Source organism: Bos javanicus, chromosome 1 (genome assembly GCF_032452875.1).
Source record: "Bos javanicus breed banteng chromosome 1, ARS-OSU_banteng_1.0, whole genome shotgun sequence".
Taxonomy (NCBI): Eukaryota; Metazoa; Chordata; class Mammalia; order Artiodactyla; family Bovidae; genus Bos; species Bos javanicus.
Genome location: NC_083868.1, coordinates 59,342,162 through 59,367,802, shown reverse-complemented (window position 1 = coordinate 59,367,802; position 25,641 = coordinate 59,342,162). Strand labels below are relative to the sequence as shown.

The window sequence follows — 25,641 nt, the reverse complement described above, 5'->3', positions numbered from 1 at the left end:
CACTGTGTCGCAACGGAGATGGAAAAGCCTTTTTTTTTTTTTTTTTAGGAGACTGAGGGAGCATGTATTTCGCTGTGTTTGTTGTTGGGGGGTAAGGGGGTGGTGTGAGATCTGTGGGCATTTGTGTATGGGAGCAGAAAGAATGGAAGCAGTACAACGGGGGGTGGGAAAGAGTATGGAGTACGTTACTGTCTTCCCTGTCTTTGTGCACCCCTGGGGGGTTACCCAAGTTCATTTCTAGCAGGTGGATTTAGACGGGAGTTACTTAACGCTTGACCGCCAGTTTTGAAAAAAAGAAAAAGAAAAAAAAAAAACGCTGCTTCCTATGTCTATTAAAGGAAGCTCCAATTTCTCTCTCTCTCTCTCTCTCTCTCTCTCCTCTCTCTCTCTTCCTCTCTCTCTCTCTTCCTGTCTCTCTCTCTCTCTCTCTGCCCCCCCCCCATCTCTCTTCCCCTCTCTCCCTCTCCCTCTCTCTTCTTTTTTTCCTCTTCTAACCAGACAGCGGGAGGGTTCCTGGCTCCCAGCCAGCCCAAAAGCCTCTAAGTGTTTTGCACTTGTTTCAGGGAGTAGCTGCCCGGGGATTTTTCAGCATTTTCACTAGAGAACAAAGAGTTCTTTACAAAGGGAAGGGGTGGTGGGGGGAGTGAGCTTAATGTCTGATATATGTTTTTCTATTTTTATTAGTTTTTCGCCTAAAAAGAGAGACAGGAACAGAACATTCACTCTATAAAGACACAAAGACATTCCCAAAGAAATCCAGTTATCTTTTCTCCCCATCACCCCAATATATATATACATAAAAAATAAAAAGGAAAAAGACTAATTAAGTTGGATATGTTGCTCTTTTCTCTTCTTTTAATCTTTCTAAATCCGACTTTTCTTATGCTCACTCCATGGTATTTTTTTCTACTCACAATAAAAGTTGTTCAGGATACATCCTCTCTTACTATCTCTTTTACCCAATTCTGGGTCCCTAAAATCCTGTGGGGCAGAGAACAAGACTCCACAAAATAATCAGTTTAGTGGCAAGAACATCTTCTACTTTTGCCACTTGAGTAAAAAGTTAACTATGGGATTTGGGTTCCCAAAATACCAATGGGGTACATTAGTTCATTCGGTCTCACAAGTTTTTGCATCCGTTTAAAAGGTACCGCTGTGTCGCTTGTCAGTTATTAAGACAAGGTACTAAAGGAACAGATATTTGTATTATATTTTTGTTTCTATTTAATGATGTAAATGGCAAAAAAAAAAAAAAAACCCAGAGAGATTACTGCCCATCCGTGATCTACTAGTTCAAGCGAAATATAGTCTAGACAGAGATTTTTCTATGATTCTGATGGCCACGTAGCTTTGCGTGTTCTCCATTTGATTTTTCTGCCTATGCATGTGTATTTTCACCATAAATTTGTGTTTGTAGCAAACATTCCAGAGTGCTTATCATTTTCAAATTAATGCTCCAACAAAAGAAGAAAGAAATCATGTGAACTGTCTGTGCAAAATGTGTAAACAATTCCACCTTTTATATATGCTGTACATTTATATCTTTATACTAACATCCTTGAATTGTAAACTCAATGTTTTCTTTCTAAAAGTTTTCCTCCTAATGTGTTTATATTTTGATTGCTATTTGAAAATCTCTTTAGGATACTTAATAGACACAAAACTGAACAAGGGGGAAATTCACAAGCACCACAAAAATCCTTAAATATATACTATAGGCAGTACCTAACTACAAATAACTATTTAACTAAGTGGAAACCAGCTACAACAGTTGTTTCAAGGTTCAGAAACTCTTTCCTTTCCTTTTATTTTTTTTCATCCACTGAAAATATAATCTGTTTTTGTCCCTGGGGTGGGAAACTGTAGGGAAAATATAGATATATACATTTTTCCATATTTTTAGAATACATTTATGTAACTACTTCTCAGGGATGTAATACATAACAGGGCAGAGAGTGGTGTCTAGTCAGTAAACCCTTCTGGCTGGGAGGTGTGAGCGCCTTATGTTTGAAGTAACTTGATAACAAGGAGTCTTTTCGGAAAACCTTAGTGTGTATGTGTTGCCTCAGTAATGACCCATCAGAGAAAAAAACAAGAGCTAGGTGGCCAGTGTTTGCACTTGAACTCGCTAAAAGACATTAGAATGAGGGGAACTTTTGGCAAATCCAAATTTCTCTAGGGTAACTCACTTCTTATAGTGTTTTGCCTTGAGACTTTTCTGTATTTCTGTAGAGATTTTTAATGCTCTTAAGAGTGCTTAAGGAGAAAAAGATCTTTAAAAAGAAAGTCTTTAAAATAAGAGAAAAGAAACTCGGTCTTGAAAAAGTTTTATATTGAAAGCAAGAGCTTTTTTTTGTCTCTTCTTTTTCCCTTTTGACTTGTTTCTGATTTTTTTTTTCTGTCTTGAACTCTTTTGTTGCCATGGGCGTTGTGTTTGCATTTTTGTTTTCTGCTTGTACTTTTTAGGGGGTGTCTGTTTTTGATGTGACCAAAGGGGTTTATGGAAGAGACAGAGGGGCTCCTGAAGAGGCTCATATGAAAGCTGCACCAGCCCCTCTCGATCCCAACTCAGGCAGCTCCTATCAGCCAGTCGTGCCGCCAGGAGTAGGGAAAGGTGATAGCTGTCATTCTGCGATTCTTCGTGCATCTGACCTGAGAGTAACACATTCACAGTCAAGGAGAAAAGGGAAAAAAAATAGAGGAGGAGGAAAGAAAAGCTCTTTGAGCTGGAATACACTGGCTCTTTCTTCCTGTAGGCAATCCGCTCCAGTTCTTGGCGACGTGTCCTGCACTATCAGATATCATATGACTTTTTATTTAGATTCCTTTTCGGAGAATGGCCTGTTAGGACTCTGTTTGTTTTCTTTTATTTAATTTCCCTCTCCCTTCACCCGCTAGTTGTGTGTATCTGTGTGTGAGAGAGTGTGTGTGCACATGCATATGTGTGTGCAATTTTTATCTTTGTTTCTGTTCTGTTGATCTGATGCTTTCTTTAAGGACAAAGCTTTAATTATTTCAGTATACTGGTTTAATCATTTGCCAAAAAGAAACCTCCTTCCAGGCGTTTTGGGGGGTCCATTTTTAGACACGTCCATTAACACATGAGGCTAGAGATCCGAAATGCTTGCTGGTCCTGGTCGGTGTTTAGCCCACTCTCTCACCTTCATTTCGCCCTCCCCCTCATCAGCATGCACAATAGTGTAAGTTAGGAAACACCTGTGCTGAGTTGAGAGGGAAATTAAAGTAGAGGCAACTTCTTCAAATCTGCACTCCTAGTTTCACTTTAATAAACTTTTTTTAATATCGTTTTTTGGGTTTTTTTTTTTTTTTTTGGCACCCTCTGCTGAGCTTGAAAGTGTCAGAAATACTGAACGATGTGTCTGTGGAGCTTTTCTGAGGCCAGATGAGCACCCCTGGAAAGTAGAGCAGGGGCTGAAAGTCATTCAGAGACTTATGTGAGAAATTTAAATAAGGTCTAGGAGATCTGTGGGCCATGCAGGGTTTGGTGATAGATGATAAAATGGAATACTTAGGGACACTCAGGAGGAGAAAGAGGAAAAATTCCCAGCCAGGGGGAACAGGCATTCCTGCTGCAGTAATTAGGACTTTAAAACCCGTATTTGATCCAATTTTTATTTTGTGTAACTCAAAATTTAATAGATATGTGATTGCCTTCTTCTCCATGCCTGCTATGAAAAACAGAGGAAATATACTGACATTATTCCTGGGTTTCTCCTGTATTTTTGATATATTTCTTTTTCAGTTTTCAGGAGTTCGGATTTTAGTTAGCAAAAGTAAAACATAACTTCTCTAGATATGCAAGAGTTGTCTGTGCATTATTCTTATCAATGCATAAGTTATGTATACATAATATATCCTGTTTGTATCAAGATTTTTTTTTTTTGTATAGTAATAAACACGACTGCCTTGAAGGTACAGATGATCATTAAATTCTTTAAACTCATAGTTTTTAGTTCCTTGTTACTCTTTCCAAAATTATTTTTTTTATAGATCTCCAATTTCTACTGCCTTATCTTAGCCCGAGGTGGATTTTGTTGAAACTTAGAGCAAATTTTATTCCACCTCTTTAAGAGTACCCAAAAGGGAAGAGAGAACTATTTTTCGTTCAACAAAAAATTTTAGAAGCCCTTTTTTTCCCCAGCGGAAAACTCCAAAACAGCTTTGTCTCAGAACGTTAAACTTGGCATGGATCAGAAATGTGAGTTTTGCTTTGTTTGAGGAAATTTGTTTTTGAAACAACAATGTTATAAATATTTTTAAATTGTCTGCTGAGCATGCGCTGTATCTGACTTTATTCATAGTTTTAAACACACACCAAAGTGCAGTCTTCTGAATGGCCACAGGTAAGGCTGTTGATTTGTAAGATCTTTCTCAGAGCCACCTTCTGTGAGTCTACCCAGTTTTCCAGAAGGGAAAAGGGCAAGAGCTGAGTTTAGACCTGGATTCCTTTCTAAAAACCCTAGAGCAGAAGTAGATTCCCCCTTTAAGGCTTGCACATTATACTTAGGGTAAGTACTATTCAACTTTCCTTTCTTATGGGAGTCGCCTGCCTTAACTTTTCGGCTTAATACTAGCAGAGTGAAATAATAAAAAATTGAACTCAGTGAGGTATTTGACTGAAGTAGAAAATTTTTAAGAGCATCTATTGTGCATAAATTTGGGGATCCGAGAATTTGCCAGTGAGATGATAGCAGCTCTGTGCTTACAGAACAAGGATGTGCTAGTCTGAACATGTCTGATCTCATCTGGAATCGAAAGCTAAATCTAAATCTAGGTGGGCCTGTAATAATACCAGAAAAAGAACACATGTATCTTTTGTGCAACCTTTTTTTTTTTTTTTTAAGCAAGGCTTCCAAAGGGAGTGACAAAGAAGTAGGTTCTCCTCTTGCTGAATCAGTAGTCATACTTTGCTCCAGGAAATATATATTTCCAGTTGTTTTGTGTTGGTTTGTTTCATTTTCTTGTTGTCATCCCTGTGGAAGTATATTCTTTCCTGTCGGTGATTGTTAACACTTGCCATTTTTCAGAATGCTTTATCTCCATTAACTCTGTTTGATGTTTCCTCACTTGCTTACCTTTTTCAAGTCTGCGATGACCCTCTCAGGCTTTGCAGTTCTTATTGATTCTTGTCAGAATTTATTTATTCATTAGCTGTTTGTTATAGTTATGGTGGAGATAATCTCATTTTTCAGGCCTTTATAACTATCCAAATAAATTTCATTTTGAGGTGAAATTTCTCATAGTTTTTCTTGACTCAGAACTGAACTTGTCTTGTGTCTTGCAGAGGCTTGAAGAAAAGCCAATTAGCCGTTTTTTGAGAACTAAATATTCTAAGAAATGCAAATGTAATTTTTTACAAAATACATATTGTGCATCTATGCAGTGCTTTTCTATTTTTTTCTTTCCATGATTTAAAACAGAACTTGAAAATTAAAAATATTTTTTAAAAAGAAAAAAACCTGCCAGGTTAATTTGATACTTTAAATGCCCAATTTAAAATAATTCAAAGTTTTCATTTCTATGTAATATAGCATCTTTCAATGTCAGTCAGTAATACTTTGTGCAAATACACATACAGACACACACACTCACAGCTTCACTTTACATTTATATTCATTCTATTTTTGCATAAAAGAGGATTAGCATTCATCCAAACTTTTATTAATTTATTACATTTTAGTATTTTTCTGTAATTTAAAAATCCAACTAACTGTTGCCTCCCTCTGATTATTTAATATGTGTATATACTTATTACTGTCTTTTTTTATTCTAATAATTTAGCTTAACTTATAGTCTTTTTATGTCTTACATACCCTTGAATCTTATGCAGCTATATTAACATTCAGGTTTATTCAGATACGATTTGCTTTGTTCCATATTAAAAAGTTTTTTCTTTTTTTCTCTCTCAATCCAGTAAGACTATGGCTATTTTTTCTTATATATGATTTCTATACGTCTTCAGTATTCTGAAGAAGGAACTTTGTAACCTCGTGATACCCTGGAAAGCTTTCACACAAGTAGAAGTAATCTTTACCTTGCTGCTTCCCACTCTGTTTGCTGTCACTGTACCACCCCTCGCCACCAGCAACCCTGAAAAAACAAAAGTAATAAACACGATATGATAACTTTTCTGATCATAGAACCAGGAAATACCAAAGAAAATTGTGGCATATGTAGGAAAATGCCAGGCGCTTCCCCAGTCAGATCAGCTGTTTTTGTACTTTTTTTTTCTCTCTCTCCTGAATTTTGTTTGTGACTTTTTTGGCTTGCTGAAGCATATCCCCATAATCTTACGAAGCCACAGCAAATTCCCAATGCCACAACAACACTGTGCAACTGGGGAGAGCCCAGAAGAGCTGATCCTGGGTGGCTGCAGACTTCCCCAGCGATGATGCAAGGCAAGAGGAATAAGTAGGCTACTCTTCTCTTTGCTTCTTACCTGGGCTGCCAATGGGTCAGGTAGAGTGAATTTTTTCTGTTGCTTTCCCGTCAGCTATCTGGGGCTTTTCTTTCTATTACCAATGGTTTTCTACCTTTTCCCAGGTATGATTTATACAGCAGAGCATCCCATTTTTCTTTTATGTTGAAACATGGAAAGCTTTGGAGATTGGGAAGGGCGAAGGAAAGAGGCTCGGGGAAATTGGAAAGTATTCAAAATGGCATCAGACTCAAAGCTGTTTGGGGGGTCTGTAACTTTTCAGTTCTCCTCAGAGTCTTTAAGAGGTTGAAAGGAGTGAATGGGATAACTATAGGGTACAAACTGTGATCTAACTGATTCAGTAGATGGAGCTCTTCCCCCTAAGTCTGTATTTAAATTAACGTCCCACTCTGGTGTGTGGGGCTTTCTGTTTCAAGGTGTGTCATGCTACACACGGAAAATCAAGGGCTTAGATTGCTAGAGAAGAGATTTCGTGACTCTTCAAAAAAGAGTAAGCATTTTGCTCCGAAACACGAAACAGCACAGGGGAGAAGTAAGGATGGGGTGGGAAATGAAGGTTATATATCTAAATTTCTCCCTATGTTTGTTGATGTTCTTAAGTGTGAAGTTAAATCATAACAGTTTTTATAAAAGTGATTATTACTGTAAACGTAGAAAGATATATTGTAACATATAGGATTTGGACTGTGTTGGTTACAAATCTTCCAGGCTATATAAACTGTGCAGATCTCCTCTCATTTGATTCTGCAAAGGAATCTTGATACTGTAATGCAGTTGTTTCATCCAATTAGTCTAGGGAACCTGGCTGAAATGTGACAAATTCTGAATTGTGACAGCACAGAGGAGGGCAAAGCAGCAGTGTTAGGACGGTTCCTTTATGGAAGCCAAAATATTTTCAGCAATAACTGAAAATAGATCTTCAGTATATCTGCTTTAATATGGAAAGAACTACTTGTTTATTTCTTTTTAAATCAATTGAAATGAATAATGGCATAAAATTTGCATCGGTGTTATATTATTCTCGGTAACAATAGGATAAGTTTGATCATGTCCTTCCCTGGTAGCGGATGAGAAGATATATGTATTCTGTATGTAGTAAATGATCTTTCTTAGTGGGATGTCTTCTCCCAGATTGGAGATATTACTGAATATCTCTTGTAAATCTTGATAAGATCATTTGGCCAAAGTAGAACTGGGCTTGGCTTTAGTACCAAAAGAAATAGCATTTTTAAGGGACTTGGATTTCCTTTGCATACCACGTGTCTGAGTCCGATACAGTCCAGGAAAATAGAGAGGATGAGACGAAATTATTCCTAAGCAGCCGCCGTAGGCCAAACACTGAAACAGTGCCAACCTGGACCAATCAGGCCAGCTTCTCAGAAGATACATGCTTTTGTCAAACACTTACATGAAGAGAAAGAGGGGGGAAGCCCTTGAAATTGCATTCATATGAATGATTCTTCCCTAATTTCAATAAAGTCCATAGCAATAGATACAAAATTTTATTACTTTTTTTTTTTCTTGAAAAGTAGAAAATGTCAGTTTTCTTGTCCAGCTAAGGATCTCCAAATGCTGTATTCTGACATCTTTTGAACAAAACTATCCTTTTGAATTTAACCAAGTGAAAAACTTCTCACAGAGAGCAAAGAGTAAAATTGATGGAAACTCAAAATCAATTCCAAACCCATTTCTGGCATGATGAGAATAACATTTGTGCTGTGTTTAAAGCAGTTTAAAACAAGAAAATGATAAAATGATCAATATACTTAAAGCCAAAAATAACCAGGAGAAAACGATCTGTAATCCATTCCTAGACCTGAAACTCTACACTTTTGATTGAACATGAAAATAAACAAATATATCTTTTATAAGGTGGCATTTGTAAGCCTTATAATATAGAGAAATGATGAGATGCCACACTTTCAACTCTACTTAAGCTATGTTTTCAGAGTTTAGCCAAAAAAAATTTTCTAGATTTAAACTATTGTAGATTTATTTATTTGTACATACCCTGACCATAGAAAGAGCAAAAGTTGAGGAATATATAGAAGGTCACAGTGGTCTGCATTGCCACTTCACAGTCTATGTATATTCTTTATCTTGAAAAAAATGAGGTTAAAGCTACAGCAAAAAATATTTTAGGCTATTGAGAGTCAGTGAATTAGTCACTGTGGACAGACTGAATTCTCTTCAAAAATACCTTGACTCCCAACTAATTTATTAAATTCAACACACACCTAAATATGAATCATGTATATTTTATCCTTACTGCTTTACTATATTGGAAGACTAATTTGACATCAGTATATTTCGAACCTATGGATTCCAGGTCAGTGAAATGCCACTTTCCAGGTTTCTAAAAACCTCTCTAGACTTAAGGTTTTGCCCCAAAGAATGATTTTCTACCAGTCTTTCCAGAGTCATTTGACTGGCTAGTTATTTATTGATCAGATAAAATGAAATTGTCCTTCTGGATGAAGAAATCCTGGCTGAAAAATTAAAATGACAACAAATCACATAAGCACGTTTAATTCCGTCGACCTAAGGTGCAGTAGGAATGATGATAATTCTAATGAGCACTGTGACGAATGTAACGACAAAGAAGCATGCTTGATTACATCAGGAAGAGTGACCTCAGTGGCCAGGGTCAGGAGGGTGAGATACAGAAGTCATGACAGAGTGGAAGCTAATGATGAAAGTTATTGGAGATGCTTAAAGCTTATAGCTGGCTGTGGAATTAACAGATACCAAAAAAAAAAAAAAAAAGAGTTAATTTTAAAAGTAGATAGAAAAACAGTACTTTTTCCTTCTAGAATCAGAATTTGCTTTTGCAGAGAATTTTAACAACCTCCTAAGCTTTGGCTGTGGCTGTCCAGTGTGATAATAGTTGTAAAGAGCTGTTATGTACATTTGCTTAAAGATTCATGTAAGTGTAATTGTTATAGCAACTTATGCTATTGTTTGAAGTTGAAAAGCTCCGCTTTAAGTGTCGACAAAGCAAGTGTCAGCATCATAGAATCATAATCATGGCATCTTAGAGCTTGAAGGAGCCTTAGATATCTCAATAAGGATGAGTGGATTATCAAACTCTCCAGAAAAGAATACTGAATATCTGGTGCAAGACCATGCAGAATTTTTTTAAATATGTATTTCATATATTACAACTTACATTTGGAAAACACTGTTTAAAATAAAAGCTTGAAAAGCAGAGAAACTGAATCTCCACGAATTCATCTTGACTAGTGGTGCTATACATTGGATTCTGTAAACCAGTGGTTCTACAGAGAAGAATGGCAAATTTTTGGAAAAGCACAAGATTTTATTTTCACCAGAGGGGCAGGCTGCTCAACAGAAGAAGAAATGCTCTTTGAGCTTATACCATGCTAATAAGAAAATGTAAACAGAGAAACCATCAAACTTTCTCAAGATGAGGAAGGCAAATTGTACTACAATTCAAGTTTTCTAGCTACTACTCTATATCATAAGCCTGACCCCCTAAAACAAATTTCTAAAAAAAAAAAATTCCAGAAGTAATTGAAGAAGAAAGCAGAGTAACCAAGACTTTAGGGTTCCTATTTTGATACCAATAACCCTACTATATATTGGGCAAGGGTCAAATATGTGTGATAAGGATACAGCATTCTGGGAAATGAAAGAAATTGCACCCACCCTGGGACTCCCTGGATACCCTCTGCTCCTAACATTGCTCCCCCTACATGATCCTCCTATCCCCTCCAAGGTAAGCTTGTATCTCATTTCTCTTCTTCCACCTATTCCCACCAATGGAAAAAAAGAGAAAAAGAAAGAAAGAAAAAAATTTTTGAGAAATTGTAGTCAGAAAATATTTTAGAAAGAAGTCCTTCTTTTTAGAAATCTTCCTGTACAGATCAATGTATCTTACCATCTTATCAAAATATGACTTCTAATCAGAAAGTGCTGTGTTAACTAGGCTACTCCTTGTCTCCTAAGCACACACTACATTCCCACACCCCTGTTCCTTTTCCCCCGGTGGTCCCAAGCAGAAGCAATTCTGCCTTCTTTATTTCTACAATACTCTGTCCTTTAATGGCTTTTGTCTTGTCTTATAGATTAGCCATTTGTGTGTTTATTTATAATGTAAGGAACAGGTCTATGTAATTTGGGGTAATGCCCTTAATTTCACTGGGCCTCAGTTTCCACATCTGTAAAGGAGGAAAATGAACACTACTGACTACCTTGTTGGGAAATTGTAAGAATTCCTGAAATGAAGTATATAGAAGGCTCAGCACCATGACTAGAGAGTAGTCATCACTCAATATCATTGTCGTTGTTACTACTACTATTGTTAAGATTCCCTTTCCCTTCAAGCAACCATCACAATTACTTTTACATAATAGGAACTGAATAAAAATGTATCAAATCTTTTTATACAAGTCCATAGGTCCCATTACTTCCTTACAAAACCTTTCCGTTTTTTCCCTGGAAGTTTAGAATAGTCACCCTGGCTGACCTGTGGATACCATAAAAGACAGCAGTATTGCTCACTCTAAACTGTCAGCTCTGCCTTCCCTTTCAGGTTCCCCACAGACCCCCAAGCCATGCAGGACTGCTCTTTGAAGCATCTCCAGAAGTGTCAGCTTATAGTTCTGGTTCATGTGATTAATGAGCTGGTTATACCTCTGTCTGCAGCCTGAACTAGAAACTTTCACTTTGGAGAGCGGGTCAAGATATCGAATTTAATTTTAGTTGCATCTGTTATAAGCCAATTGTGTATTCATTACATTTATAGATTCCCTCTCCAGCCATATATTTTCATGGCTGTTGAGAGCACCTGAATCTGTGGTGAATGTCTTTAGATTTTACTTTGGGGACCAGAAAATGATACAGTGAGACATTTTTGATAGCTAGCTGTCATCTTTGGCATTTTTCTCTTTTAGTGTCTAATTTGGTATGTTTGAAGAAGGGGGCAAGTATAGAATTTTTTGTCTTAAGTTGAATATGGTCTGATAATTCTGTATCAGTGAAATCTAGGGTCAATGCAGTTCATCTTCACATTTCTGTTTTCTGGGCGTACAACTCCATTCTGTGGAAATGAGAGACTTCTAAAAACGGGGAAATGAAAAATAACTTGGGGCATGTGGGGCTAGAGATATAGCATTACATGTGTAGGGTCAGCTGTAGGCAGGATGGCCTACAAGGTGGACTTGGAATGTGTGCGGACCTGACTGGTTCTTCGGGGTTACAGTGAATAGTGAGAAAATTTAAAGGGGCAGGTCACATGACCATAGTCAAGGAGCTCCTGATGGCGGGGTGTATTCAAATCAGGAAGAATGCTGCATCTTTATCAGCCAGAAGTTCCATTTATTTGAGAGCAAGTTGGTATTTGTGAGGGGAACAAGGTCACATTTAGTAGAACTGGTAATTCAATAAAGGGTTCTGACTTTCCCAGAGTAATAGTGTTGGCATCAAGAGAAGAAAAGTTTTGCAGATTTCTCTGTGTGCACTTGCTGTTACTGGTGTTCCTGGTGGGTGGCTGAATCATCCTGATGGCATTCAACAGGAACCAGCTGCTGAGAATATTAAAATGCAAGCATTTATTCCTCTAGAGAGACAGTAGCATCTGCAAAGTTTTCCTATCTTGATAGTACAGATAATCCCAGGGAGCATTCTCTAGTAGTTTTAACTCTCTATTCATTTATACATTTTCATTTTATCATTATTGTCAGTATCTCAAATTCCAACAGGAGAGAAGAATGCCTGAATCCACACCAGGTCGTAGAGACAGATAGAAAGCACTTGGCCAAGGACGTGGGATTGCCTCTTGGGCTTTACCTTGAATTGTGATTCTCAAGAGAAGAAATTAGCATTTTTCTCCCTTGACTCATCTTCACAGCAAAGGGCTACCATACTCTTAGTCTTCAGAGCTCCACCAGCAGGAAGGGAAGGTCTTGGACTTCCCCACCCTCAATACGGACTTCAGTGGAGCTTTCCTTTTTACTTGTTAAACTTGTGAATTTGTTCCTCTCTTCATGTGATTTGTCGTTGTCTTGTTTTGTTGAGCTAACAACAACAGTTGAGGGGAAAGGGCAGTGCAGAAAGAAAGTTTGGACTTGATAATCAACAAGGTCTTTTCCATCTCTAATATTTATGAATAATGTATTGAACTGATGGAAAAAAATGTTGAATATGTTCATTATGACTTATATTCACCAGTGTGTTGCCTAGAATATAAAAGAGCAAAGCAGTTGCAGCATAACTAGTTCCTTACAATAAACGTGCTGGTACGACAGAGCTCTGTAGCCTTTCCTATTCCACTGTGTGTCGTCCCCAGACGCACGCTCTACATGACTGAGTAGCGACTGCAGACTGGATACAGGATGGGATGACAGCCAGCCCAGGTTCTGTAGGGAACCGGGACGTTCCTTGTGGAGTCTGGGTCCTAAACAGCAGCAGCTTGCTTGAAGGTCTTGACTGAGCAGTCTCCATTAAGAGAAATCACTGAAGCCAGTTTCACATCTCAGACGCCACTCGGGTGCCGTTATACTGCTGGGCTTGCAGTTCTTATCATCAGAAAAGAAACATCACTTTGTCCCTTCATTAAAAAAACAATTAGTATGGGTAACAAGTTTCTTGGCAATATTGCATTCTATTATAAAGGACTAAGAGTGATGGATATTTCAGAACTGAGTAACATCACACTTACCTTCAAATTTTATTTTATATCGTTCTCTATCAGTTTTCTTTCACAATTGTGTTTTGTTTAGGACTTATTAAAACCAAATTGTATTTCCCAAGTATTTTGTGAGATAACATTGTGAAACATTAACCAGAACCATGAAAAGAGGCAAGAAGTTGAGGATATTTTTTATTCACATAAATAATTAGCAAAATAGATAATAAAGATTTAAAGTGATAGCAAAACAGTCTTTCCTTGGCCAAATAACAGTCATGCCAATATTTTAAATCAAATATAGCACCGTGAGCATCATGCAAATATGTACCAAAATAGAGAAGGGCTATCTGAGGTCAAGAACTTAGAGGATGTAGCCCTAGTGTAGAACAGAGACAGCTCCAAGTTGCAGCACTTCAGAGAAAGGTGCAGCAGAAAGGTTTGGCCCATGTCTGAAGTCCCAGGAGGACAGCAGAGAATTGACAAGTGTGTTCTGCCTCAGAGAAGCCTGTGCTTCTTCTTAAGTCAACTCAGAACCAGTAGACTAGCTCTTGTGAATGGTGAGTCCAAGACCTCACTTGTACCCATATCAACTGTTGCCATGACATTAACTCAAACCCATTGTTTCAGCATTATTTATCATTATTACCTTTCAGAGATGATTTTTTTTCTTATGCTGTCTGAAGAGCTAAAATACATCTGAACTCAGGAAGAGCAAGCATAAACTTAGAGCAGCCACATTTACCAATAGTTTATAATGATCTCAGAGGGAGGAAGAAAGAGGGAGAAAGAAAGTACCAATGGAAAAGAAAGAAGTATAAGATCTTTTTTCAGGAAAGTTGCCTTGCCAAATATTTAGATCAAGTTGCTCAAAAGCAATAATGGCTACACAATTCTAGAGTGGTATAACCTGAGGACAGATGTGACAGGCTTTGTTGTTTTTTTTTTTTTTTCATCTCCACCTTTCCTTATAGGACAAATCACTTAACCTGTCTATGTAATAGTGTATTTGTCAAATAAATAGAAAACCATCTATCCTCATCTCCTTCACAGCGGTATTGCTAAGGCTGATTGTGCACACATATATAAATGTATATATTATAGCTATCTATTTCCAGCAGGGGAGAATGATTTCAGAGTAAATGAATCAGGAGTTTATATATGCATCTGTGGTGAAGGTCAATCACTATATTTTTTAAGATCTCTTCTGCTAATTACCAATTGTTAAAAGTGTTAGTGGCTCCGTTTTGTCCGATTCCTTACGACCCCATGGACTATAGCCCTCCACGCTCTTCTGTCCATGGAATTCTTCAGGCAAGAATACAGGAGCAGATCGCCATTCCCTTCTCCAGGGGATCTTCCCGAATCAGAGGTCAAACCCAGGTCTCCTGCATTCCAGGCAGATTCTTTACCGACTGAGTCACGAGGGAAGCCCTACCAATTGTTAAAACACTTGAAAATGATGACCAAACCTATATCATCTCCGTGGAATGGAAGACATTTTGAAAACTAAGTGTAACTAGACAGAGTCAAATGCATTTCCATCTACTTATGGACCCTAGTGGCCTTACTCAAGGCAGTACAAACCTGTTAAGCAAAACAAAAGATATCTTTTTTAAGAAAACTCCTAAATCAAGGTCTAGTATCAAAGTATAATTCTGGCTGTAGACATGAACTAGTTCTCTATATTAGACACGTTTTTTAGAAAATGGAACAGGGATACATAGTTAGGAGAGGGTCAGCGTCAGCCCACACAAACATCCCAGGCATCTGCCCAGGCTCTTGGTCTGCCCCTGCAAGAATCAGGCTCAGTATATATAAAGCCCCTAAGACCATTGGGAAAGAGGCCACATTCATCTATTCGGTACTGCTGTTATTCTTTTGATGTTCATCTTGGCTATTTAATCTCTGCTTTCTATATACAGACCTCAGTGGAATGATAATGACGTGAGGAGGGCAGGTGAAGATAAATAAATGTGATTTTTTAGACATGACCATTACCCTCTAATAGCTTTTCTCTGGCCCATTCCAAGCATCCAGGAAAGAGAAACTTAGCTTCCACGGAGAGTGAAGTCATAGCTCCAACTTAGCATAATGAGACAGACAGACAGAAAGAGAGAGCAAGTACACAGTTAGTGAACCCAGCAAGTTTCTACTGGGCTAAGACCAAGTTCTCCTGTTTCCTCTGTTTTTTCCAAACTGAAAAGACTTATTGTGGTAATTCACCTGTTTTCTGAGCCCGTATGCACATGCCCAAGACCTGCTCAAGGTAAGGCCAGAAAGAAATCAGGGGTAGGACTTATATCCAGGAAACTCAACTTCTTTTTCATTATTTTTGCTTGTTTTTCATTTTTCCAGGGAAATTTGTGTTTTTATGTTTCAATTCCCCAGTCATTGATATCCTGGGCATCTTTAGATTGTAACAGAAGTGGGGATTAGAGGCTGTAACAAATGGAGCAGAAGCCAGCACAACTGCAATCTATCAAACATGTTGGCAGACCATTCTGATCCTCCCTGCAGAATTCAGTTGCGTCCGTACCCTAAGAAGACAGGGTGAACTGAGAGTTTTGAGAGTGGCGGTGCATCTTTCTTAATTTAGGCCTTGGTGACAATGGGGCTAGAATGCCTTGGTGGAAACAATACAGCTAGAATTAAGACCACCTTCCTGTCTGTACAACCTGCGCTGTCACACTGAGCCCTGCACTCAGAAGGGCCCTCAGTGTGGTTTAATGCGCTGCTGTTGTTGTCTTGAAATTCTTAATGATTTTTAATAAGGGATCCTGCATTTTCATGTTACCTTGTGCCCCACAGATTACATAGCCGATCCTGCCTGGAACTTATCTTTTCCTAGCATGCCAAGTGAAGATATCAGTCACATATCCTCTTCTACTGAAAATGAACCTCTTTCTCAATTTCTCAGAAGCTAATTCTTGCATTCAACTCTGAAGATTTCTATCTGTACATTATGTTTCAGAAGAACGCATCTCTCCTTCTTTCCTGCAAACACCTCAAGCTGGTTATCATCCAGATGGTCTTTTGTTGTCATCAGAAATGTTGTAGTGGTCTCAGCCAAATATTATTTTTGCTAGAGATTGATACTTGGGAGAAATAGTTGTGGTAATGAAGTATTTGCCTGTTATTGAATAGTTAAAATAGACTTCAACGATTCAATGGAGATTTTAAACAGGACATCTAGCATAGACTAGGAGTTTCCATCCATTGTGTGATCAAACACATCCATGTAAGCTAAAACAATTTTATGTCCCAGCTCTAGCCTTGCCTTCAGGCTCTCTCAAGTTCCTACCGTGGCTGCTGCTGTGTATTCCACATCTTTCTCATGACCCCGTCTGCTTTCAGCTCCTATCAATCTTTCCTTCCTTCTTACCCAAACAGGCATTAGGAGGAGGGAATTCCTCTCTTTAATCTACATACAACATCTAATGAGAATGATTCTGTTGAATTTGGTGCTTTCACACCCCTGCCACCCCCTTGATGAGTGTGAATGGCAGGGATGTGAGGTCATGACCAGATCCCATACAAGTGTCTGCATGTGTCTTTAGTGAAGGTTGGTAGGACTAGGTCTTAACCAGAAGAATTCAAAGCTCCTGACTCCCAGCCAGATATACCCTTGATGGTTCAGGGCATCCTCAATATTCCCAAAAGATATATTCTAGATGACTGGTTTGTAAACCGGTTTCTAAGCTCCCATCATCAGGTGCATGGGCATGCTAAGTCCCTTCAGTCGGGTCCGACTCTTTGTGAGCCATGGACTGTAGCCCACCAGGTTCCTCTGTCCATGGGATTCTCCAGGCAAGAATACTGGAGTGGGTTGCCATGCTTTCCTCCAGGGGATCTTGCTGACCCCAGAATCCAACACGTGTCTCTTCTGTCTCCTGCATTGGCAGGCAGATTCCTTACAACTAGTGCCACCTGGGAAGACCCATTACCAGGAGGAGGAGGAAATATGCCAGAGGAGCTAGGAGCTGGGAGAAGGAACCTGACTGGCCACCTTAAGTAGCCTCCATGAGGCTACTTAGCCTCCCTGAACCTGTAAAACACTTCCTAACACTAACAGTGTCTCCTGGGTTGCCGGAGCCAACCCAGAGAGAGGCTTACCTGACACAAAGCCCCACTCACAGCAGAAACCTAGGAAAGCGAGCCCTTTCTACCCTTCCTGCCTCCTCTCCTGGTGTGCTCTCTTCCACACCTCTGCTCTCCCTCCCTCATGAAAGGAAGGCGGGCAGAAGGAATCTGATGGAGAAGTGGCAGACTGTGTGGTCTCTATAAGTTTAAATTACAAGCGATTAGAATAACCTTGATTTGCCTGAACCAGGTAGGCTGAAGTTTGCAAGTTTCAAATCAGCTGATCTCCTGTCTAGTGACAACACACCTGTGGCACAGAGGAAAGCTGAAAACACGACTCAGAGACCATAGGGTCTCTCAAGAGATTTTTCAGTGGTTCACCAGCTCTGGACAGGGCCCTGAGCAGAAAATGCTAAACAGATTGAGTACTTTTGGCTCATGGGCACCCCCTTTTTCCTCTCCTCTGCCTCGGGGACCCAGGGTCCTTGCGTTTATCTGATTTTTTTCCTTCAACCTCCCTGTTCCAGAATTATCCCTCTCCCCGCCACCCCCTCTCCCCAGCTCCAATTCAAAACTACTTTACACTGAGGTAACTCTCTGGGGATTGAAACCATCAGAGCACCCAGGCATGAGGGGTTCAGTCACCCTAAGATACGTTAGCCTCACCGAAGTGCTGGAAATTGAACTGTACCTCATTAACAAGGGGGCTTGTACTCCTGGCCCCAGGGAGGTGGCCTCTCTTTGGAGCCAGACTATCTGCCTAGAATCAGTTGTGCCCTGATACAGCTGTGCCCACCCCTCTGCCTCTTTATCTTCGGTCACATATGTGATACGAACTCAGAGAAGCCAATTTTCTTCCTGGGAGAGAAAAGGGGGTGAAAAAATGCAGGTTTACATGGTGAATAATCAAACCTGGGATGATCGCAGAGGGTCTCTGTCACAAAAACATGCTGTGATGTCATTTCTTTATATAAAAGTAGGTTTCTACCTTGGAGAGCCAAGGCTCTAACAGGTATAGTTATGAACATAGTGTGCATAAGTTTAAAACCCCACTGCTTTGAGATTGGTCAAGACTCTTATCTCCTGTGAACTCTGAGCATTTTGCAAATTTGAATAATCAGTCATCTTGAGTTTTCCTCTTTTGCATAGGAGGGTATGAAGGCTCATATGGGACATGGCTTTTTTTTTTTTTCCGGGTCAACTGAGCAGCAGAGCTGAGTTTGGGGCCTCTGGCCCCTAGGGAAGTTTAGCTTTTCTATCTGAGAACTGGGGGAACTCCTAAGACCTCCTCTATCCACGGCTGCCAGCTTCTCCATCTTCTAGCATTTCTCTTGACTAGTTGTTGTTCCTGTGATGTTAGAGAAAATGTTAGCAGGAGAATCAAAGGGAGGAGATGGAACATTAGGGGAACATTAGCAACTATTGAAAAGACATTTTGACCTATTTCTGTAGTTATCAATTTAATAGTATTTGTTGCCAGGAAATGCACTGATGGCAGGTGGGAGGTTGGATTGCACTAGCAGCCTGCTCTCAGGGGCCCTCCAGTTTCAGGAGGTGGTAATTCTAGTTAATAGAAGGGTGAACTTCAAACACATTTTAACCAAATCAAATTGTAGCGGGAAATATCATATTACCGATGTTCAAGCCGACTCACAGCTGGTAATATTAGTCAGTATATAGGCCCCAAATTCTGACTTTTCAGCGTTTTCAGATATGTTTTTGGCAGTGAGAGAGTCCCCCAGGCACATTGTTATGTAGGAATAGGAGATTTTTAACTAACATAGAAGCTAGCCTAAATGAAAAATTCTTTATTGTTGTTAGACTTTTTATAAGATTGTCAAATATTCAAATAATATGTAACCAAGCCAAACTTCAGGTGGTTGATAGGAAATCTCCTAGAGCCAGGAGTTTTAATTTTTTTTTGTTGTTTTGGTTTTTTTCTATGACATGTTGGCAAATGATAAAAGCAATTCACTCTGCTAACCAGAGATGCTGGGCAGAGTTCCCCCAACACTGATTTCATGCCATAAAAAGCACAAGGCACAGAAAAGAGTTCAGGCTTTGTGTCCTACCGCTCGGATTTGAATCCCAGCTTAGCCTCTGCTAGCTGTGTGACCAGAGGATGCTCACCTAACTTCTCTGAACCTTAGGCTCCTCACTAAGAAAACGGGTAAAATATCAACCTCTCATAGTTAGCATGAGGATCAAATGAGATGACATATGTAGAGAAATCCACATATGAAGAAAAACCGATGAGCATACACCAAGTATTCAAAGATGATCATTATAATCATCTACCCTTTTTGCCTCTGTGGTTTGCAGTTTTTTTTCCCCCTATAAAATGCATGGATTTTAATATGATAATAAAATGCAGCACTGCTATAGATACCCTGCAGACTGGTCTGGTCAGTCCTTTCTGAGTGAATAGCTATTGGCCACTTCACCTTAGGCCCAGTTAACCTAGACTCCCCTTTATCAGCCTTCACTGGGTTCCTACAGTCAGACCACAAGACACATCTTAAGCAAATCAACTAAACCCCTTGATAACACAGACTCAAGGTAAATGAATAGAATCAAGACGGCAGATCACATGGCAGCTAGAACTTTCCATGGCCCTTCTTCACCTGTTCTACTCCAGCTCATCTTAAATTAGTAGAGCTATCAGGCATCTTTCTGTGGGACTGCCTCCTGCCCAGATTTCTTTTTTTCTAAACTTTCTCCATGTGCCCGAGTCTCCGTTTTCACAGAGATTAATTCTGATTTGGTTCGCCTACACTTTTGAAGCTCTAAAAGCTTTCCATTGTGGGCAGATTGTCTCAAATACTGTATTTGAGGATGGAAAAAGAAAACTCTGCCCAAATGTAAGCACCATTGAATCAAAGAAACAGTATTTTTTTTTCAATTGCATTCTTTGAAGATCCAGACAACCTTGAATTCTTTACAAAAGGCACATCAGTAAAGCCATCCTTCCTCTTAAAAAGACACAGAGAGAGAGAGAGAGAGACCAACTACAGAAAGCCACTATTCGTGATGTAAAGGGCTAGAGTGTCCAAGAGGAAAAAAAAATGGAAAAAGAAAGCAATTCTATAGATAGAACCCAGACCTAGAAGTCAGGCTACTCAAATTCTGTTTCCTGCTGAATGGTAACCTGCCTTCTTATGTAATCCCAACCTAGCTGCCACACCCCAACTCCATTGTCATTGTTTCTAGGGAGCATGGATTCTGACTCACCCACCTAAGGTGAGGTGAAGAATTTCATTTGCTGCTGTTCTGAAAAACATTGTGATTTCTGTACCAATGGCATTCTGCATGGGCAAAGTGTTCTCCTCACTTGCAAGGAAGAGCCCTGAATTGTACTTCCCCTTACTCTGATGTGGATAAAAGACAGAATTTCTCATAATTATATGGGAAAAAATATGATGTCTTTGTAATGCCAACTTAGAACAGTGAATTAATAATCACCTGAATATCTAGGGCTAATGCAGAACCACTGACCTGGCCTAACATCCGTATTGATTCCTCTTTCAGCCATGCAAGTTCTTGGTCAACACTGATTACAGGACAACTCAGTGTGAGAGGTGCTTTGATAGAGGGTACATATCCCTCCCTTCATAGATAGCTAGCCCCTCTGTGTACTGATGGCTGGTGCCTTAAAGTTTGGTTCCAATCCCTTCCTTTCCTGCTTTGAGAAACTTTAGTCAATCTATGGAAGGGCTGTTTCATAGCCAAGAGGTCTTGCTTCTTCTGAACTGTTAAAGCACTTATTTAATGTCTTACTTGGCACTGATTACATACTGTCCTACACCAGGATATCACTCCTGTGCACTCCTATCACTGCACAGTAAACTCATAAATACAGAGATTTTATTTATATACAGTTTGTATCTCCTTCAACACCTAGAATGTACCATCAGAAATAAAAGGTACATAGTGAATAATGTAATTTTAATGAATGAAATTAACAGTAGCATATAAGTATTTGGCAACAAACTAGCATTTCTAAACTCCATAAATGCCAACCCAGAAGGCAGCTTACAGAGTTTATCATTCAGTTATATCTGTAAAGCTCTAGGATTTTTCCCCAACTTAGTATTTATAGGTTTCATTCTTCCCTCCTCTTCACTAATAGCATTTTCACATAGTAGGTTTTTAATAAATGATTACTGATTTATCAATTAAAATCATAGAATAAAGCAATAATTTCCCATTTCTTTATGTTGAAATACTTATTTTGATCCCCATCTACACCTTTATTTCAGACCTTGTCAACACTTGCAACACAGGTATCTTCAGATTTCGTTCCACATAGTACCTGGCTAAGGCTTAAAAAATGGTCATGAGTTTTAATTTGGTTTCTTTATCAGGCCTCTTACAGGGCAGAAGAAAAATCTTTTTTTTTTTCTATCTCCTGTTCCTCATAGGAGTGTTAAATAGTTGAATGAGACCTAGTCTCTATAAAAGCATTTTAATTTCTGGAACAAATGTAATATCAGATTCATAACGTCAGATTGAGGAAGATTTGGCACCCCGGCACACCAAATGATTGTGAACATCATGTGTGTTGAGCTTCTGCGTGGACCTGAGGGGTGAAGGTTTATTACGCCAAGCTTTTACATTAGGTGCATATGACCTATTAGGCGCATTCACTGTGTCCTCTGCCCAAAAGAGACAGCCGATTGCTTAGAGCCTGTCCGGCCACGCAAAAGCGTCACCATCACTCTCCAACCTGATTTGATCCTCCACCTCAGCCACACAAAATGATCTGAAACCAGTCACTTCCATGCTAGGTCACAGATTTCCAAATTAGATACATTATTCCAGTTTTGCCTTCGTTCTTTCTCAGAGAGTCTGTCTCGCAGAAAGCCGGGGAGCCGTCCCAGGCTAGACGTTCTGTTGAGTCATGTTTACTGTCCCCCCTCAGAAAGGTTCCAAAAGCAAACGCAAGAGGTTGCCGAATGCAGGGACATGTGGCGGGCATGCTCCTGAAGTGAGAGGCATAGCACACACCTGCTTTTTGGCTGTGGCAGGCCATCTTGACTGTGCCATGCCACAAGTTAGCATTTTGGATGAGCAATTGCCATTCTGTTGTTTTCTTCTCAACACATGGTGTTCAAAAACAGTTAAAAGAAAACTGTACCCATTTGCTCATCCCAGAAATCTAAAATTTCAAAGAAGCGTGCCAAATTAATTTTCACATAATATTTTCCAAGCTTTTTCTTTGCACTGAGAACTGCTATTTCACTTTTTGAACTCACAGTGTCCCGGCCTGAGGTAAATAGGTGCAGTTTCTCTTTAAATGGCATTAAACATATCAAAGCAGGATTATATCTGTCACTGTCTTTTTTTTTTTTTCTAATGGAATCAAAATCCTTCAGGGAGTGTCCCAAATCCACATTAATGTCTTTGAGTGCTAATGTTTCCACTGGGACTTTTACATTAGCAAAATACAAGTGTGTGGATTTCCCCCCCAACACCCCGTCCCACACTGCTGTCTGTCAAGAGAGAGCCGACTGACTGCACCTCCGTTACTCTCCTACTCTCCGTGGCCTTCACCTCACCCCCATCAAGGTGGTAGACGAGGATGCTTTCTTTTCCACCCTTCCCCTCCCCTGTGTGTAACGACACCCAGAAAAGCTAATGTGAATGCAGGTTCCAGCATGGGAGAATCTTTGGAATCCCAGCTGTGAATTTTACTCAAAAAGACTAACAGCAGTAGCCATCGTTACCACCTATTGAGGGCCTATCACACCTTAAATTTCACCTTTGGTTCTGACTGTGGAAGAAGCAGACAAACCCCTATGACTTCAGGACCATGCCATCAACATTTTTGCTGTTGATTTGGGGATATTGGTCATGTGTCCTTATTACGGCAATACAATCCCGTCTACCTCAGTGCCTCCTTTGTTATTTCTTTCACAAAGTAATTAAAACGACATGCTGTCAATCATGATTATCAAGTGGCAGTGAGAGGTTGCGGTCGATAAATAATAATTTAAATTTAAATCATGCCATAGTAAATGATAAAAAGATTCTCACATCACATTTCATCTTAGTTGCACCTCTTCCTTGCATTCGAATATACCCTGGGAAGTTACAGTATTTCGAGAATAGATTTGTTTACAGTGTAGGGTGGGAGGGCTGGAAAGCTCTACAGTATTACTCTCCAGCCCCTGCCCAGCGTCTTCCTTCTTTCAGCGCCATCCTGGCCACAGAAAGCTTGAGTTCTGCAGCTGATGCTCTGCAAGAGCCATCCCTGGAGAGCTAGGAGCTGAGAGCTTCTAAGCGGGCTCTTCGCATACTTTCACTTTCTGGAGCACTCTGGAGCTCGGCACTACTTCCTTAGCAACTCTTCCTATCCCTCCCTCTCTTCCTTCCCCACTTTTCTTGCCCCCCTCTTTCTTTTTCTACCCCTCAAGCTTGAACTGGAGTGTGTGTGTGTGTGTGTGTGTGTGTGTGTGTGTGTGAATGGTGGCTTGCAATGGGGAGGAGAATCTCCTAATGCCCCAGCCTACCACGAGGAAAGAAACTCGGTGTTTTTATTTAAACAACCTCTCCCCACAGCTAAGCCTTCATATGTGGAAGAAAAACTCAAACCTTTTTCCCTTCCCACACTTTACGAAGACAAGGTAAGCAGAGGCAGTGATAATGTCAACCCTGGATTGAAAAAGGAAGCCTTTATGCACAAACTCTGTGCTCACCTTTAAATTTTTTTCGAGGGAAAAAAAAAATCCCTATGATTGGCAATTATTGGAGAATTGATTGTGCTAGATTTTTGTGGGAATTGTGCATGTTTTTCTGATACTGAAAGAGTTTGGGGATTTTTTTTGTTCATTTGTTTTTAAGCACTATTTTTACAAAAGCTTTGCAGTGCCAGGTAGACTGTCTTCTATGGCTGGAAAAGAATACCCTTCTGGACATGAGTCATTTGAATTATCTACATGTAATATTCTTTTTTGGTGGGTCCAATGTCAGTTTGTTCATGCTAGCATATTTAAATGTCAAGGTGGTAGTAACTGTGTGTTTGTATTTGTATAACTGTCTGCACCCAATTTTAGCAGTGTATAGCAGTCACTAAGTATATTTTCTGATGGCATTCATAGTTGTTTCACCTCTGGGTTTCCTGCTTGGCAAACTTTGGCAAAGAATACAAGTTTTGTAGCTGGACAAACTTAGATCCATATAAGAGTGTCATAAAGCACTTTCTACTTTGTGAGGCTGGTTAAACCACTGTCTTGCTGTGCCTCAGTTTCTTCACCTGAAGAACAATGGATGGTTACTTCTATTCTGGGAGGTTTCTGTCAGAATTAAGTGAGATAATATATGTAAACCCCCTAACATAGTGTCTGAAACATGGTAGACACTTACATGTATTATTTCTCTCCTCCCTTCTTTTTAAGAGAAATGCCTGGGTGATCTGATCACTTCTTTGGTCTTAAGCTTGCTATTAGTGATTTTTCTCCATATCCAGATTACTTGAACCAATCATATTACCTAGGTTTTAGCCTCTCGATTTTTGTTCACCACGTAGGAAATCATTCTGCTGTGTTGTATACTGAGATATAGCTGTAAGCAAAATGACTGGGAGATTAGGTAGTGTGTTGGAGCTAACAGACTCAGGACTCAGCCAGGTTCTTTGCTGCTTCATCCCCAGCTCCACCCTCATCCTTGACCTAAATACCCTCTCAGAGACGGGCAGGAGCGGAGCAGCCAGGCCTCAAGAGCCCTGTTTCTGAGCTACTTAGGGCAGTGAATTTGGAGTAGATTCTGAAGGGAAAGCATGTCCAAATGCATAGAACAGCTGAAATCAATGGCTCGACCTTTAGATTTGGGGTACTAGAAAAATTCCTTATTCTTTCCAGTCTCTAATACAGGGTCCTTCCTCTCTTGATTCAAACCTAATGATTAGGTTTTATATTTATCCAATGGGAACACGTATGACTGCTCCATTATTCTATCTGATTGTGCTGCAGATGTAAGATTCTTTGCAACAACACAAACTATGTCTAATCATACCCTTTTACTTTCCTAATACACATAGGTTGGAGCTCAGTAAATGTTGAGTAAACAAATTTATCCAGTGACCTCTGGACCATGATAGTGACACAGGATCCTGTTTTTACTGTCCAGCAATATATTTTATGTATAAATACCTGTATCAATAGACCTCTCCCTCTGTGTGTATACTTATATATGTGTATGTATATATATTGATTTATATATATAATTGTTTGAATGAAAGACCTTGAGGGACCCAGTTCCACTGGGTCACTGATAGCCCTGAATCTATTTATAGATTCATTACTGATAAAGTTGCCAGCTGTACAATTAACTCTATGATCACTGGCCAGTCCTCAGTTTCCTCATTTACAAAATGACTAGATTAAATAATCACTAAGGTAGGAAAACTTTTCAACTCCATAATTCTATTTTTTTTCTCTTTAGTAAGAAA

The 25,641-nt window shown here is 39.5% G+C and overlaps 1 protein-coding gene across 31 annotated transcripts in view; it reads left to right on the top strand.

Moving 5' to 3' along the window:
• ZBTB20 (zinc finger and BTB domain containing 20) overlaps positions 1 to 25,641 on the top strand; it is an 865,788-nt gene that overhangs the window by 710,823 nt on the left and 129,324 nt on the right. The window contains exon 1 of one of the 31 annotated variants that reach the window (XM_061427649.1): positions 5 to 4,364. The exons of 29 other annotated variants lie outside the window; for them this stretch is intronic. The gene's annotated coding sequence lies outside the window, so the exon portion shown is untranslated. One more of the 31 variants, XM_061427640.1, reaches the window with a different exon arrangement.